At 33.5% G+C, this 19,317-nt stretch overlaps 1 protein-coding gene across 1 annotated transcript in view; it reads left to right on the top strand.

Moving 5' to 3' along the window:
• The first annotated feature begins 2,109 nt into the window (after positions 1-2,109).
• Positions 2,110-19,317, top strand: part of LOC131805902 (monocarboxylate transporter 14-like) — a 50,856-nt gene continuing 33,648 nt past the window's right edge. Inside the window, exon 1 of the mRNA XM_059129666.1 lies at positions 2,110-2,728. The gene's annotated coding sequence lies outside the window, so the exon portion shown is untranslated. The remainder of the gene's footprint in view (positions 2,729-19,317) is intronic.

The following is a 19,317-nucleotide window of genomic DNA, read 5'->3' on the forward strand; positions in this document are numbered from 1 at the left end:
TGGGAGGACCATTTGCTCCTCTATGGGAGGACCATTTGCTCCTCTATGGGAGGACCATTTGCTCCTCTATGGGAGGACCATTTGCTCCTCTATGGGAGGACCATTTGCTCCTCTATGGGAGGACCATTTGCTCCTCTATGGGAGGACCATTTGCTCCTCTATGGGAGGACCATTTGCTCCTCTATGGGGGGACCATTTGCTCCTCTATGGGGGACCATTTGCTCCTCTATGGGAGGACCATTTGCTCCTCTATGGGAGGACCATTTGCTCCTCTATGGGAGGACCATTTGCTCCTCTATGGGAGGACCATTTGCTCCTCTATGGGAGGACCATTTGCTCCTCTATGGGAGGACCATTTGCTCCTCTATGGGAGGACCATTTGCTCCTCTATGGGGGGACCATTTGCTCCTCTATGGGAGGACCATTGGCTCCTCTATGGGAGGACCATTTGCTCCTCTGTGAGTGGACCTTTTGCTTCGCTATTAGAAATCCTTCGGCTCTTCTATGAGAAGACCTTTACCTCTTCTCTGAGAAGACTTTCTACTCTTCTCTGACAACGCTTTTTTATTAGAGAAGACCTCCGGCTCCTCTATGAGCGAAGACCTTCCGTTCTTCTATGAGAAGACCTTCGGTTCTTCTGTGAGGGAAGATCTTCGGCTCTTCTGTGAGAGAAGACCATTGGCTCTTCTGTGAGAGAAGACCTTCGACTCTCCTATGAAAACACCTTCGGCACTTTATGAGAAGACCTTCGGCTCTTCTATGAGAAGACCTATCGCTCTTATTTGGAAAGAACTATACTTCGTTGCTGAAAAGACCATAAGCTCTTCTCTGAGAAGACCTTCTGCTCTTCTATGAGAAGACCTCCAGCTATTTTATGAAGAAGACCTCCTGGTCTTCTATGAAAAAAGACCTCCTGGTCTTCTATGGAAGAAGACCTCCTGGTCTTTTATGAAAGAAGACCTTCTGCTCTTCTATGAGAGAAGACATTCGTATCTTCTTTGAGAAGACCTTCGTATCTTCTTTGAGAAGACCTTCGTCTCTTCTCTGAGAAGATCTTTGGCTCTTCTATGAAAAGATTTTCGAATCTTCGATGAGTAGACTTTCGGCTCTTCTATGGGAACACCTTCAGCTCTTCTATGAGAAGACCTTCGGCTCTTCTATGAGCGAAGACCTTCTGTTTTTCTATGAGGGAAGACCTTCGGCTCTTCTCTGTCAAGACCTTAAGCTCTGCTCTGAGAAAACTTTCTACTCTTCTGAGAAGACTTTCTACTATTCTCTGAGAAGACTTTCTATTCTTCTCTGAGAAGACTTTCTGCTCTTTAATGAGAGAGGACCTTCTACTCTTCTCAGAGTAGACTTTCTCCTCTTATATTAGAGAAGACCTTCGCCTTTTCTATGAGAGAAAATCTTCGGCTCTTCTATGAGAAGTATTTTCGCTTTTCTATGAGAAAACCTATCACTCTTCTTTGAGAAGATCTTATTCTCTTTTTTTTTTTGCTTCTTTAATTTTTTAAGATCATATATTTCTATTTTATTCTCCACGACTGTATTTCCTAATCAAACAACTTGTTATCAACATAATGAGTATTAATTCGACATGACCACTTATGGGAGTAAATAATTATTGTTACCGATAATCGTGTTAGAGGAAAAACTTTCTGGGGGCATACATTGAGTTGCTGTTTGGATACATGTGTGCTTGGCTCTTCCTCAGTTAACAAATATCGAAAAGTTGTTGTTGAAGATCACGTTGGAAGTTCAATACGATTCCTAATGGATTAGTGGTAGCATGTCGATCGATAGGAATGACAAGTCATGAGACACACGTAAATCTTCATATCATCGCGAGAGAGAAAGAGAGAATTTGGGCATGACTGTGTGTGTTTGGCAATGCGTGAGAGAGAGCGAATGAGTGATTGGTCTCATCATTGCTCTCCAAAGAAATCCAACTCATACATCGAAACGCTTTACAAACAAAACAACAATTGAAATAAAGAATAATTCCTTTTTTCATCGATTCAAAATATTGCCCTGTATTCAGTTCTTAATCAGCGTTTAATCGCGCTGCACATGACAGGAAAAAATACTATTTAAAAATTTATTCATTTTCTTTGAATAAAGAAAAAAAATGTTTTGTTTATTCTTTTTAAAAAAAACGCGTGAATAAAATCGAAAAGCAAAAGAACAATCAAGTGTTAAACTTACATTATCAATACAAATAGCCTACTTAAAGTTTGAAATTTTGATCCACATTGGATTTGTGTTACACATTGTGGTAAAGTGTTAATTTATTAAATCATTGTTAAGTGTTAACTATTAAAAAATATTCAATGGAAAAAAATAAATTCGATTTATAAATGTGGCATTTATTTTTAATAAATGTTAGTTTATGGAAAAAGTGGGTTGAAAATAAATTTTTATGTTAATATTTGCTCAACTAATTAACGTGGATTTCGAAAAATATAATTAAAGAAAAAAATTTAATGTGTTATAAACTAATGTGATTTGAAATGATATTATGTCAATATTGAAAATACGAAAATACAATAAATTAAAAAAAGCCAATATAATATTAAATAATATTAAGAAAACAAAACAATAACAAAACGTCACACAACCAAGATAACCCCGCCACAGAAAAGGTCCACAACAGCAACAACAACACCTACTAAATATTTGTTGTTTTCAATAACTGTTGCTGGTGTTTTTTCCTCATTAATGCAAAAAGGTACGTTTTTTTTTTATCAAATTAAACGGTATGTTATTAAAAATATACAAAATGTGCATTCTTTAATTGTAGCTGCCTATGGATTTATGTAAATATTTGTGGAAGTAAAAATTACACTATGTTTTTTTTGTTTTAACGGAACCTGGTGTTAAAATTTCGTAGGGTCATAAATAAATAACATGGGTAGGGGTAGATTATATGCAAATTGACAAAACTTTAAATAATTCTAAAACACTTTGTCCCATTTGATATAAAGGAAGATTTTTTAACAAAAAAAAAAAAAAAACAAGTAAGCAAAGGCTACAGTCGAGCGGGGCCGACCGTTGAATACCCTACAACACTATAATAAACCATACAGTTTATATAGGCGAGATACTCGAAAGAATTCCACAAGATATTGTGACAAATAATAAAAGAAAACCATCAGGTTCCGTTCTCTAATTTTCGAATAATAGCAACTTAAACTAATTTGCTCATTTCCAATTTATTGGTAGATGTTCCACGTAAATAGTCTTCCTAGATCTGGAACCAATATTTCCCAAAGACCTATAATCTCTCAGAAGTGGCAAAAGATTAACATTTATTATTGGTTTTTGACTGAAACGCATCTATATGAGATACAGACATTTGACTATATTCTTCAACGAAGTCAGCGTTAACGATAGTCAGAAGTGCGTCTTTCCTGTATTTGTGAATTCTCCAAAAAGTCACTGTATTTTGTCTATAAAAGTTGGCAAACTATTTCACACATTGAATATTTTTGGATGGCCATCCAAAACTGCTTGGCTTTTGTAATGTCCGGTAACCCCCATTCAAATGTGCTAGAGAATCGGGCGATAATTACGACCTGCAGACAATTTTGCAGTTTTTTGGTCCATTTTAACCCCTAAATATATGGCGATCATCTCCAAAAAGAGTAAGCTTCTATTCTGACCCTCATCTTATCTCCATGCAAAATTTCGTAAGGATCGAACCATAAATGCGATCTGTATATGATATCCTGATATCCTAACTACTTAGTTTTGTTAGCTGTAGAAATATTACCAAATGTTTAATTCAAAATGAAAATATGCCAAAAATATGACAAAATTGAAAAATTATGAGAAAATTTTACAAAATCCATATTTTCATCTTTAGAGAGATATTTTTATGCGATTTTTTTAGACGTTTTTTCTTTCCTGTCAAGAGGCCATTCGGAATTAATGAGAACTGTGGAAATCAGTTCAGCCGTTCTCGACATATAAGAGATTTTCCAAGCATATCTTCTTTGATAAACGTATATATCGCACATATTTTGCCATATATCCGTTTTGTTGGATGTTAACATCAATGTAAAGATCAGAAGTAACCTTGTCATGGCTTTGTGATTTCGCCGGGATTTAAAATATTCGCGGTTTAATGAAAAATTTTGAATTTTTTCAACACAAAAGATATGGTCTATTTTACCCGCTAAATATTATCCGATGACCACCCAAATTGGTCTCTTCCCCGCCCTAAACTCTAGCTACATGCGAAATTCCGCGTCGATTGGTCTATAATTGCGACCTGTATAGCTACTGCAAAATCCGAAATTTTTTCAGTATTTGGTCCATTTCAACCCCTAAACATTTGACGATCATCTCCAAAAGAAATAGGGTTCTATTCTGACCCCAGACCCACCTCCATTCTAAATTTCGTGAAGATCGGGCCATAATTGCGACCTGTAGAGTGATTACAAATTAACATGGACAGACGGACAGACGGACAGACGGACGGACGGACATACATAGCTAGATCGACTCAGCTCGGCGAGCTAGGAAGATCCATATATACTTTCCTATGTGGGAAACCAATATTTCGAGGTGTTACATAATTTTTGGGCCAATCAAACTTATAATACCCCCAACACATAGTGTTGTAGGGTATAAAAAAATCAGTAAGTTCGACCGGACCGAACTTTGAATACTCTCCACCATTTGGTACGAATTTGGAAATTTAAAAAAAAAAAAATCAAATTCGTTAAAAATTCTGTTAAAATCTTAAAAATACTGTCGCCGTTATATTGAGGTTTATACGGAGACGTGGATTAGCAGAGGCAACTTTTGTCATAGGCTATTACAATATTCAAATACGAAACAAAAAACAAAAAAAAAGAAATTAATAAATAATAAATAAAATCATCAAAATACCGAATATAGGGAGGTATCGTTATAATTTGTGCCGTAATTGTTTCAAATTTGGTATTTGAAGTTCGTAATGGATACTACAGCCTATGACAAAAAATTTTGTAAGCAGGCCCATGTGTTCGTATAGTCTCCATATAACAGTTTTCATTTAAGTGGTAGTTTCCGGAAGTTTTTTGAAATAGTTCAAGTTCTTTCCAAATGGTGGAGGGCATTAGAAGTTCAAAATTTGAAACAATTACGGTGAATAATGTCCCTAAAATCATCAAAATACCAAATAGCGAGGGTGCCGTTGTATGGGGGCTATATGATAGCGTGGGCCGATATAGCCCATCTTCGAACTTGACCTGTCTGCAGACAAAGGACTGATCTGTGCAAGATTTTAGCTTCCTATGTTTATTCGTTTTAACTCTAGCGTGATTACAACAGACGGAAAGACGGGCGGAATGACAGGGCTAAATCGCTGGTCACGAAAATATATACTTTTTTAGGTCTAAAATTATTATTTGCGGAATGACGAACTTAATATACCCTCCATACCATGTATGGTGGAGGGTATAAAAAACAGCAAAGAAAGGTCAATATCCGGGAGGGCTACACCACTATGGTTTTTTAGTTAAGAGTAGATCGAAGCTCCTACTGTGAAATGGTCCATTAAATTAAATGGCGAACAATAGAATTTGAATCGGACGAATATATATATGGAAGCAATATCCCAATCTGAACCGATCTCGATTAAATTTGGCGAAGGCATTTCTGTGTTTGATGAGATATCTGGTACCAAATTTGAAATACATACTTCTTGACTGAATTTGGTCGAAGGTGTCTAAATTCACTTCTATTGGATTGATATTAACACAATAAGGTTAACACAATCGAAGGCTGATATGGAAGCTATTATATGGGTGTTATACAAATCTGAACCAATATTGATAAAATTTAAAACAGGTATTGCTGGCCTATATCTGATGTCTGGTGCCAAATATCATTCTTGTGGAGTGCATATTACCAGATCGGATGAAGCATATACATGGGAGCTAAAGCTATATCGAAACCGATTTTTATCAAATTTTAAATACATGCTTCCAGGCTGAATTTGGTTGAAAGTGCCAAAATTCACTCTATTTGAACTGATATGAATCATCTGGTGCACAAACAATACCTGAAATCGGTCGAAGATATAAAATAGAGCCATGTTGGACCATAAATGTTCTTTGGAAAAATTGGATCACGAATTTATCTTTATTTGAATTGAAAATTTAAAATTACTTCACGCAAATATTGACCGCGACTGCACCTCAAATGGTCCATCCGCTTAGCACAATTTTGGCATAGCTTTCCCAATATTTCGTCTAGTATTTCGTGAATAAATGTTTCAATGTTGCCTTCCAATATATAAGCTTTAACATGAGCTTTATCATAACTCGCCAAAATAGCCTAATGTCGTTAAATCTCACTAACTAGGCGGAAAATTGTCCGGCTCCGAACGTGAAATAAAAAGTTCAAGGGACTCTCCTTCTTCTCTCCTTCTTCTAGAAGGATCTCATGACAATATTTTTAATAAAGGACCAAAAAGACAAATTTGTTGACTCGTATGAGGGTTAAAATTTGGGACCGAAATATTCTTCGTATTTTGGTCTGCAGTATTGCCGAGGAATTAGTACCTGGTACACATTGATTCCCAGGAACTTTAATCTGAAAATTTCCAAAAGTTTGGAAGAGGGGGGAAATTTTGGGTTCATTTCCGATGCAAACTTTCAAAACGCTAATACATGTGTCGTCATTTTTAGCTCTACTTTCATAATCTGCAGGATATCATTAAAAAAAATTAAATTTGTCGCTCAGACCAAGCTGAAGTTGTTTGACAGTGAAACAAAACACGAGGATGTTTGGTGGTCAAAGGGCGGCTAATGTTACTTGATTATAATTCTTTATATACGGTTCTTGTTGTTGTAATTTATTGTGTGTGAGGCACACTCAAACATTTACCAAATAAATTTTAACAATGAAGTGTATTGCACATTATATCTGAAAAACATTACAAAACGTTTTAAGAAATATATTCTAACGATTGATGGAAAAGGTCATGCACTAATTTTCAAATATAAACAATAACACATCAAATAGTTCTCAACGAAATGTAAAACATAATTTGTTGAAATGAAAAAATGATTTTCATTTTGAAAATAAATGAGTATTTTTTAGTATTAATATACTGAATGAATAAAAAATATGTGATTTTTTCTGAGAGTGTTTTTAAAATCCACTCATTTCATGTTATCTCAATGTTTTCTGTTGCATTAAGTCGTTGAACCCAAATGGAAATGTTCTTAAAAATTTTTCTCGTTAACTTCCATGTTAAAATAATGATGCAATAATGTTAAATGCCATACAACAATTCAATGGAAATTAATTTAAATTTGCGGGAATACCAAATTTTATGTCAGTTATTGTTGGTGGAAATTTCTTTGATTTATAGTCCATCAATCTTCGTTGATATGAAGACCAAGATAAGGTTATAAGCCGTATTTTTAATTCCCTTATATACTACACTTAAGCGGGAAGTAAACTTTATAAAAGGATGAATAGGAAAGTTAAATTTAAATCAAGAATTTGGACTCGAATAAAAAATTCTTTTTTGTCTCTCTGGTTGGAGTGCGATAACTCTTTAGAGGGAAAATCCAATAAAGTAATAATCCTTGTCACATCTCAATATTTTAGATAAAGTTTATTTAAAAAAGTTTAACATTTTTAAACAAATATGAATACTTGTCTGGCTAGTTTGAAATCTGTTTTAATTTTTCTTTACTAGCCCACTAATGTTCAAAAATTAGAAAAAAAAAAACTGCAGAAAATCCCAAACATCGAATATCCCACTATTTCGAATCGAATTGGATGCGTTGTAATACTAGAATGTATACGTACTGCAAAGATGCTAAATTTGTCCAATTAAGTTGTTTCGCCCGATTTTATATTAAAGTATTCTGAAAATCATAATAATAACAATTCACTCCATAGCAATGATATTTGGTTCGAAAGGTCACATAAATCCAAAATTTGCTTCAGTCAAATGAAACTCGAGTTAGATATAGCTTTCATAGATTACTTTCAGCCGATCAGCAGGTGACTCTAAAAAATACTTATAATGGTGTTGGGTATCATAAAGTCGGCATCGCCCGATGTTTGTCTTTCCATACTGGGTATCAATGGCTTCTGGTTCAAGAATTGTGAGTTAGAAAACATTTTTCAACGTCTTCCCGGCTATAATAATTTAGATTTTTTTAAATTTTCAATTATCTTCCGGCTTCTATAATTTTGATATTTTTAATAATATTTTTAAAAAGTTTTATTTGGGCAAAAATGTCATGAATCGAGAATTTTTTATAAAATATTGTAAAGGTCAAAAATCTTTGGTTTTTTTCTATTTTATTTCTTTTTGTTTGGTCAAGAATCGGCTTAAACTATTGAATTTGAGTATTAGTAAGAAAACATCTTGTTTAAAATTTTTGGATTTTGGAAAAAATCGAAGATGATTCGTTGATTTCTAAAAAAATTCAAAAGCTTAGAAGAATCTTGTTTTTATAATATTTTTCACAAACTTCTGAAGGCATTTTTTGGCTTAAAAACTAAAAAAAGTGGATATTTTAAAAATATTTTTCAGAAACTATATAATAAATTGGGGACTTTTAAAATATATTTTTTGCTTGCTATTAATAAATTTTTGAATTTTTAAATATATTGTAACTATGTCTTCCTGTATAAAATTGTTGATTTCTTGAAAAAAATCGTATAAGATATGCTAAGGATGATTTAATTTTTTTTAAGAAAATTATTGAAAGGACCTCCTAAGCAAAAATTTTGGAACTTTCAGAAGTATGCTGAAGTATATTTCAATAACAAAACGTCGATTGGAAAAAATATAAAAAAGTTGGATTTATTAAGAACAACAATTTTTTTAGCAATGGTTCCTATTGGCTAAAATCGTGGATTTTCGAAGAAAAAAATATCAAGGACCTCCTGACTAAAAATCGTGGATTTTTTAATAAAATAAATTGTTAGGATCGTGGATTTTCTAAAAAAATAAATTTTTAGGATCGTGGATTTTCTAAAAAAAAAATTTAGGATCGTGGATTTTCTAAAAAAAAAAAATGTAGGATCGTGGATTTTCTAAGAAAATAAATTGTTAGGATCGTGAATTTTCTAAAAAATAATGTTCTACGATCGTGGATTTTCTAAAAAAAAATTTAGGATCGTGGATTTTCTAAGAAAATAAATTGTTAGGATCGTGAATTTTCTAAAAAAATAATGTTCTACGATCGTGGATTTTCTAAAAAAAAATTAGGATCGTGGATTTTCTAAAAAAAATTTAGGATCGTGGATTTTCTAAGAAAATAAATTGTTAGGATCGTGAATTTTCTAAAAAATAATGTTCTACGATCGTGGATTTTCTAAAAAATTATGTTTTACGATCGTGGATTTTCTAAAAAAAAGTTAAGGAAATGTTAGGATTTTCAAAAAAATAAGGACCTCCTGACAAAAGACCATGGATGTGTTAAGAAAATACATTTTAAGGACCTCAAGAATAAAAATCATGGATTTTTTAGGAAAAGAAAATTTAAGGCCTCTTGATAAAAAAATCATGGATTGTTTAAGAATATAAAATGTAAAGACCTCCATAATAAAAATCATGAATTTTAAATATAAATAAAAAAAATAAATATTAAGGACCTTCTGACTAAAGTTTGATGGGAACTTCTGATAAAAAAATCGTAGATTTTCTATGAAAAAGATTTTAAGAATCTCTTGATTAAAAATATCATTTTCTTTAGGAGTTATATAAAAATCTGAACCGATCACGATAAAATCTCGATATTTTCGAGCCGTATCTGATGCCAGGTATTAACTACCATTGTTGTGGAGTGCATGTTACGAATGTGGGGGACTTAAAACCCCAAATCGGATGAAACGTATATATAGGAGCTATAGCTATATCTTAACCAAATTTGATGTACTTGCTTCTAGACTGAATTCGGTCGGATGTGCCAAAATTCAGTCCATTTGGGCTGATATTGGCCATTTGATTCACAATTAACCCGAAATCGGTTGAAGATATATATGGAAGCTGTATTTGAATTTGGGCCGACTCTTACCAATTTCAATAGGTTTCGTTCTTGGGTCAAAAAAATATTTATGGGCCAAAAAATTATTCATCTCAGTCGGGTAATAAATGCGTATTTTGTTCACAAAAATACGTGAAGAGACGGACTGTCGTGCAGTCGAACAGACATGAATAAATCGACACAGAAAGTGATTCTATGAAGTTCCTCAAAAGTAACTGGGTCTATCTCGTTTGCTTAGCGTTATACCGCTAAGATTTCTTTCAATAGCTGTTTTATATGATTACGGTTATGGCATGTTTAATTAAAAGTTAAACTATTAATGATTCCCATTGAAACTTCCCTTGGTCTTATATACAATGCACTAATATTTACAATTGAAAATATTAAAACAACAGCAACTTTATTCCTCCCAAAAATGATTAATATATTTTTTTTTCTATTTTTTATCATCACAACATTTTTTCCTTATTTTTATTTTTATCTTTTTTTGTTATTATCATTACAATTTAAAATGTGCATTCTAATTTCTTTGTTGCACTTTGTTCTTTGTTGTTATTCTTCCGTTTTCAAAGTTTCTGTTGTTGTTAATACGTTTTGTTATGGAATGAGATGACGTTAATATGACTCAAATAATTATCGAAACATTTTATTATTTATGCATTTTAAATCTTTGGTGTTATTCAAACCCAAATTCGAAAAACAAGCGCATGGACATATTTAATTTTTTAATTTTTCTTTATTGAAATGTAATCAATGAAACGAGGCCACTGACCCCAAAAAAAGATCTGTACACAATATTTATAAATTTCAAATCAGTACTGAATTGAAGTAAAAAGTCACAGCAAACAAGAAAGAAATGAAATGAAATCGTTTTGCACTTTTAAGAAACGTGACACCTGTTGATTGTTGGGTTGGGTTCTCTGTTTTTCAGTGTCAATATACCGATAATTGCAAACATGGACAATAAAAATATAAAGTAGAGCTCCCAGCTGAGTGCAATTTTTTTTCTAAGTGTGCCCGACTTCTGCCAATTTTGTGTAAAATAAATGATTGGCAGAAACCTAAATTGCGGGGCACGCATTAATAATATTAACCAGATTTGCCATGGAATTGAAGGATTGAACAATTAGGATCATTTTTTGAGAGAACAACCAGGCATTCCATTCATCTTTCGCGCTATTTGACTCATTTTAGAAATGAACAAAAAATATCAAATGAATGAAAACAACTTGTTGCCTATAATTTTGAATAATACTGACAGGAAGCGGGCATAGCCTCAGGGTTGTATTTCTGTAGTTTTGCGACCTCTTTATTGTACCATGATTCCAAGTACCTTTAAATGGTATATTATCTATAGATGTCCGGGGAATGGTTTTTAACGATACATGATCTGTAAAATAACTTGTGAGAGGTCTTCTACCAATAAAAGATTTCTACCCTTAAAAGACCTCTAAGAGGTCATAGTAAACCTGAAATGTTTTTCATTCCATAGCTGGACTGCCAGAAATTGTGACTTCCAAAGTATCATACATACGTCAAAAAGTTGTAAACTTTGGCAATTAATAAGAATTTTTGGCAGAATTAAGCTTCTATCAATTGAAGGTGTCTCCCTTATGTCCAAAAAATTTGTTTAATTCAAAAAATATATTTATCCATAAACAAGTAAAAAAGCAGTAAGTTCGGCTAAGCCGAACTTTGAATACCCTCCACCATTTAGAACGAGTTTGAAAATTTTCGAAAAAGATAACATTTGCCAAAAATTCTGTTAACATTTTAAAAATACCGAATATAGCCGTTATATTAGGGCCTGTACGAATTCGAAATTTGAAATAAACGGTGAAGCTAAAATCATTAAAATATGGTATATAGGGAGGTACCGTTATATCGGAACTGTGCGAAGACCTGGACCTGCATAGAAAATTTTCTGTCTTAGGCTGTAGTATCCATTGCGAACTTCAAATACCAAATTTGACACAATTCCGGTTAATAATGTACCTTAAATCATCAAAATATCGAATATCGGAAGGTACCGATATATGGTGGCTATACGAAGATGTGGACCTGTACAGACAATTTTCTGTCATAAGCTGTAGTATTCATTACGAATTTCAAGTACCACATCTCAAACAAAATCGTCAAAATACCGAATATAGGGAGGTACTGATATATGGGGCCTAAACGAAGATCTGGACCTGCATAGACAATTTTCTGTGACAGACTGTACTTCCCATAACGAAACCTAAATACGTAATTTGAAACAATTCTGGTGAATAATGACGCTAAAGTCATCAAAATACCGAATATTGGGAGATACCGTTATACGGGGGCTATACGAAGACGTGGACCTGCACAGACAATTTTCTGTCTTGGGCTGTAGTATCAATTTTGAACTTGAAATGCCAAATTTAAACAAACAATTCCGGTGAATAATGTCGCTCAAATCATCAAAATACCAAATATCGGGAGATACCGTTATATGGGGGCTATACGAAAACGTGGACCTACATGGCCCATTTACGGACTTAACCTGCCTACTGGAAAAATAAACATTTGTGCAAAATTTTAGCCTTATATCTCAATTCGTTCGAAAGATAGCGTGATTACAACAGGCAGACAGACGGACGGACATGGCTAAATCGTCTTAGAATTTTCATTGATCAAGAATATATATACTTTATATATACTATACTCATTATTTCAATGGGTTACAAACGGAATGACAAACTTAATATACCCTCCATAGTATGGTGGAGGTTATAAAAACCAGCAGTTAAGACATTTAACTATATATTGGAATAGGTCAACACCTTCCAAAGTGTTTTTTTAAATGTTTGTTTCTATTTTCTGTGTATATGTATGTGTACACTCAAAGCATGTCACTGTCAAACTGTTCACAACAGCGTCTAGCGTCTATTATTTTCTTTGTATACAAAAAATACGCAATTTTCATGCCACCTTCCGAGATGTCTGTCCGGCTGTCTTTTTGTTTGTTTACATTTTATTTTGCGTTTTTGTTTTAATTCTATTCGTCTTTTCGATGTAAACAACGGTGTTTTTTGTTTTCATTCAACAAACGGCTTCCGTTACTACATGTAAGCGCAAAGAAATTGTTTACAGTATAGGTCGCATAAATGATACACCAATGAGTCAAATGAGTTTTTGAAAGGAAAAAAACTTGGTCCATGTTTCCAAACGTTTTATTTCCCCTATAAAATGGAAATTTGAATAATTCAAAAAATTTGGTATTTTTATACTTTACACCACACTGTGGTCAGGGTATTATGTCTTTGTGCATCTGTTTGTAACTTCCGGAAGGAAGCAAGATAGACCCATAGTTGCTTCTGATGATCTGCATAGAATCACAATCTGAATCGTATTTTTGTAAACAAAGTACACATCACATCAATTGCCCCATCGAGATGAAAGCATTTGTTTGGCCTAAGGACGAAATGGAGATAATCGGTCAAAATGTATATATAGCTCCCATATATATCTCCGTGCCATTTTTTTTGCACCAAATGTGTAATATTAGTCTAAATAGTAAGAAATTTGGCATATACGTCCAAATTCATCATAGAAACAAGAAATAGAAATTTAGTGGAAATCGGTTTAGATGTAGGTATAAATCTCATATATATATTTATACCCTCCACCTTGAAAAGGAGGGTATATTAATTTTGTCATTCTGTTTGTAACGTCCCTAAATATTCGTCGTGGACCCCATAAAGTATATATATTCATAATTAGCATAAAATTCTACGTCGATTTAAAGATGTCGGTCTGTCTGTCCGTCTGTTGAAATCACGATACAGCCCACATTATTTGACGTACAGCTTCAAAATTTGGCAGAACAGTTTGTATTGTGCCTAGGATGGTTGGTATTGAAAATGAGATATACCGTTTTGGTATAGCCGCCATATAATCCGATATTCGGATGATTTGGATGATTTTTTCAACATATTTCTACGGATTTTTGTAAAAATTGATATTTTGTAGTTCATAATGGGCTCTAGGACCGGTGGTGATACATTGTATGTATAGGTCCACGTTTTTGTATATATACGGTACCTACGGATATTCGGTATTTTGGCGATTTTCGCCACATTTTTTTTTATAGATTTCTCTAAAAAATTGTTATTTGTAAGTCATAATGGGTTCTAGGTCCGGTGGCAAAATATTGAATGTATAGGCCCCGTTGTTGTATAGCCCTCGTATAACTTTACCTTCCGATATTCCGTATTTTGAAAATTTATGCCATATTTTTTATGGCAATTTTGTCCAAAAATGGGTTCTAGCTCCGGGGGCGGAACATTGTATGTATAGGTCTACGTTTTTGTACAGCCCCATATAACGGTATCTCATGATATTCCGTTTTTTGATAAATTTTGTCACATTTTTACACGGATTTTTCAAAAAATTGCTATATGTGGGTCATAATGGCTTCTAGCTCCGTTGGTGAAACATTGTATGTATAGGTCCACGTTTTCATAAAGTCCCCATAACACGGTACTTTCCGATATTCGGTATATCGATGATTTATGCCACAATTTTCCACGGATTTGTCTAAAAAGTGGTATTTGTGGTTCATAATGGGTTCTAGCTCCGGTGGCTAGAATATACCTTCCGATATTCGGTATTTTGATTGTTTCAAATTTGGTATTTAAGAAGATTTGGTAGATGACAATCCTTGGAATATTAAATTGTCTATGGAGGTACCCGTTTTTGTATGCCCCCGTATAACTGCCTCACCCACTTTATGTTTTTTTTTTTTTTTTTTTTTTTTTTTGAAAAGCTTAAAAGCATTATCCAACGTTTGAACTCAGATTCTTTTATATAAAAATGTTTTCATTAGCCAATGGTGGAAGGTATTGAAAGTTTGTCCCGGCCGAACTTAATGTTTTTTAATTGTTTTATATGATATTCTATTTTGTTTGTTCACAGCCGTAATATGTACTTCGTAACAACGATATTCGGGGAAATATATCAAATACAGCTCAAAAATATTTTCTCCAAATTTTATTAAGATCGGTTCAGATTTGTAAATAACTCACATTTATATTTTTTTCGATTTACCGATTTCAGATTTATTCATGGTACAATAAAATGGTAGTGTAGAGATATAAGGTGATAACAATTTTTTTCTAAGTGTGCCCGACTTCTGCCAATTTTGTGTATGTATTTGTTGTTTTGAAAAATAAAAACAAAATATTTTCAAAATCAATGATTGAAAGAAACTTAAATTATGGGGCGCGCATTTATGATGAACACTTAGGATCATATTTTTGAGAGAAAATTCGGTATTTCATTATTCGCGCTTCTTGACTCATTTTAAAAATGGACAAAAAATATTAAATAAATGAAAACAATTTGTTGCCTATAATTTAAAATAATTCTGACAGGAAGCGGGCATAGCCTCAGGGCTGCAATTCTGTAGTTTTACGAAGCTGTTCTTCCTCCTTATTGTACCATGGGTTTATTGTACTCCAAACGTCTAATATCATGCCAAATGGAGTGAATTGTGGCACTTCCGTTTGGAAGCAAGTATTTCAAATTTGGTTAAAATCGGTTCATCCGATTGGTGTTTAAATACCTCACCTACATACTATGCACTGCACAACATTGATTTTTGGTATCAGATATTTGATATTTGGTACAAGATATTAAATACAGCCCTGAAATGCCACTGCCAAATTTTATCGAAATCGGATCAAATTTGGATATAGCTTCCATATATATCTTCATTCGATGATCTATTGGATGGATTGTTCTGTATTCAACATAATTTTTCCATTTGATGAATCTGATAAATATGGTTTTATAGTTATTCCTACTCCAAGTGATAACATGCACTTTATAGCAATGTTATTTGGTATGAGAAGTATAAATGACTCAGTCAAATTTGGTGGAAATCGGTCCGTCCATATATTGTAATTCCAAATCATAACAGATATAAAGCCATGATACACATTCAAATAAGGTTCGCAGTTGGTATGATCTAAATTCGAAATATACCTATATTTTTTTGTTACGAGAGCTCGACTAAATATGCACAGTGGTGGGGGGTATCATATAGTCGGCATTGCTCGACTTTTAAACTTTCTTTACTGGTTTTTATTTACAATTTTTGGGTTTTCTACTACTCTATGTATTGCCCTTACTTTACATAATTACATTTATGGCGGCGAATATTACAAAAAAACATCCTACGAAAAATTCTAATTTCCCTCAAATATTTTAACAATTTTTGCAAACTTTTTTTGTGAATTATTAAAAAAACACCATAACATCGTGTTTTTCATCTGCTTCTTATCTAAAAACAAATACTATCCAAATTAGCCGGCACAAATTGTGTGTTTGCAGTAGATATATCTCTGCGGGTACACATGCCGCCACCACCTGTCTGTGCGTCTTTTTTTTCTTTTGATATCATTGTTTTTCCGTCGCACCAAAATAAAATAGCCCAACAAGAAAATAAAGAAGAACAAATAAAGAATTAAGAGTTCATTGGCAGCGATGTGCGGTGAAACGTTTTCTGGGGCAAGTTCAATGTCGTCGATATGAGATAACAAAATCGAATCTAGGTGAATCAGCAAAATATATCTTTCTTTATCGAAGAGTTCATTAAATTAAAATTGTTATTCTGCATGTGAGTGAAATATTGAAAAGGCCCTATTTAGCTTGTCAACGAAAATGTCGCTCGATTTTTCAAAGAGTTTCATATATTCAAAATGTTAATTCTGCAAAAAACTCATTTTTAGCTGGATTGGAAACCCGAGATTTTGCGTTAAAAAGGAAAATATCTCATAAACTATTTAATGATCTTGTTTTAAATTTTGCACTGAGACTTCAAAATATACAAAAGATTAAACATTATAAAAAAATATGTATAGTCATTCAAAAATGTTGAATGTAATTTTCATAAGAACTATTCTACCTAAATATATGGTTTGAGAGTTATAGTTAAATTTTGTGTAAAATATTTCTCTTTTAACACCTTCCGCCTAAAACGAAGTTGTGTGTTATTTTCAGGCGTCATCTTGAAAGATGTCCGAGAAAAAAGTATTGAAAACCCAAAACGTGTAGGCCAATATCTATCATTTTCACACCGAAACTGGCGTCAGTAAATATATTGGGATACTTGAAATGTGAAGAGAATCTGATGCTTATTTCGCATTTTATGAGAGATATAATTATTCAAAATTTTAGCCCGTGTTGGGAGCAGTTGACCGATATATCCTACATTCATACCAGATCTTGTGTTAATAAAAAGATTGGGATGTGTGAAATTCAAAGACAATCGGACATTTTATAAGAGTTAAAAATATTCCAAATGTTGAACATTTATGGTGGAGGTACCAGAAGGAGTGGACTGATATATTCCGTCTTTACGCCAGATCTGGACTTGGCAGAAATATTTAGATGTACGAAAATTAAAGACAATCGGACTCTTATTTCACATTTTAAAAGGGTTTAAAATATTTCACATTTTTACCCTTTGTGGGGGAGGTACTTGATGGATGGGCCGATCTTAGTCATTTTCGCACCTGCTCAAGCTCTGACAAAAATGTGAGGATTTGCAAAGTTTGCACAAAATGGAATGATGCTTTCTCTTTCCATTAAGTGAATTAGATTCTTTGAAAATTTTGATTTTTGAGAGAAATGTACTAGAAGGAGTGGACCAGTGCTGCCCATCTTCGAACTCGATCTAAGTTTGGCATTAATATTACTATGTACCAAGTTTGGACCAAATCGGAACGGACGGGTGGACCCCGAGTCCAACTGTCCTGAAACGGATTTGGTTCGCGCTTTGGCCGTATGAAATGATATATACCATCTGTAGTTAATGACTGAGGGTTTAAAAAAGGACCAGACAGCTTTAATGACTCGCATGGGGGTAACATTTTTGAACAAAATATTCCTCGTATTTTTGTCTGCAATATTGCCGAAGACAGAATATACTTTAAAGTCACGGATTCCAAACAATCTTAATCCGAATATTTCCAAAGAGTTTTGGTTACTTTTCGTTGTAAACTTTCGAAACATCATTTTTATAACCTTCATATTATGGCGTAGAGCTTTAAAATTTGGCACAGTAGTTTGCACTGTGTCTAGGATGCTCTTTATTGAAAATGATTTGTCGGTCCAAGTTTTGGGATAGCCCCCATATAACGGTACCTCCCGGTATTTGGTTAGTTTTATCCACATAATTCCTCCAATTTGTCTAAAAATTGGTATCAGTACTACGTAATGGGTTCTAGCTCCATATTGTACATATGGGTCCATGTTCTCGTATAGCCACCGTATAGAATTACCTCCCGATATTCGGTATTTTGATGATTTTTGCCACATTTGTCCACGGGTTTGTATAAAAAATGGTAATTGTTGTTTGTAATGGGTTTCATCTTCGGCGACAAAACAATGTTTATATGGGTCCACGTTTTCGGATAGCCCCAATATAACTGTACCTCCCAATATTCGGTATTTTTATAGTTTTAGCCACATATTACCACCAATTTGTCTAAAAATTGGTATTTGTAGTTCGTAATGGGTGCTAGCTCCAGTGGCAGAATATTGTACATATAGGTCAGCAGTTCCGTATAACCCCCGTACAAGGGTACCTCCCGATATTCCGTATTTTGATGATTTTTGCCACATTTTTTTCAAGGGTTTGTCCAAAAAATGGTATTTGTTATTTGTATTGCTTCGATTACAGAACATTGGTGATGTAGGTCCATATTTTCGTATAGCCCCAATATAATTGTACCTCCCGATATTTGGTATATCGATGATTTTTGCCACATTTTTCAACAAATTTATACAAAAATTGGTATTTGTATTCCGTAGCTCTGGTGGTAGAATATTGAACATCTAGGTCCACATTTTCCCATAGCACACATATAACGAACGGTTATTCGGTATTTTGTAGATTTAAGCCACATTTTCTAATAGATTTGTGTAAAATTTAGTATTTGTACTTCATAATGGGTTCTACAAGCGGTGTCTAAACATAGTCCTTGTTGGTCCAAATTATCCTAGTTACATTTACTTACGAAATTATGTAAAATTTGGTTTTTAAGACTCACAATAGATAACAATCGTTGTAGCATAAAATGTTCTACATAGGCTCCCGTTTTAGTATGGCCCACATATAACAGCTCCAACCATTCTCCTACCGATCTCACTGGAGTTTGTAGTTTAAAGAGGAAAATTTTGAAATTCATATACGTTTGCATAAATATTTTTTCTTTACCCAATGGTGGAAGGTATTAGAAGTTCGGCCCTGCCAAACTTAATGTCTTTTTACTTG

This window comes from Musca domestica, unplaced genomic scaffold, assembly GCF_030504385.1.
Source record: "Musca domestica strain aabys unplaced genomic scaffold, Musca_domestica.polishedcontigs.V.1.1 64, whole genome shotgun sequence".
NCBI lineage: Eukaryota > Metazoa > Arthropoda > Insecta > Diptera > Muscidae > Musca > Musca domestica.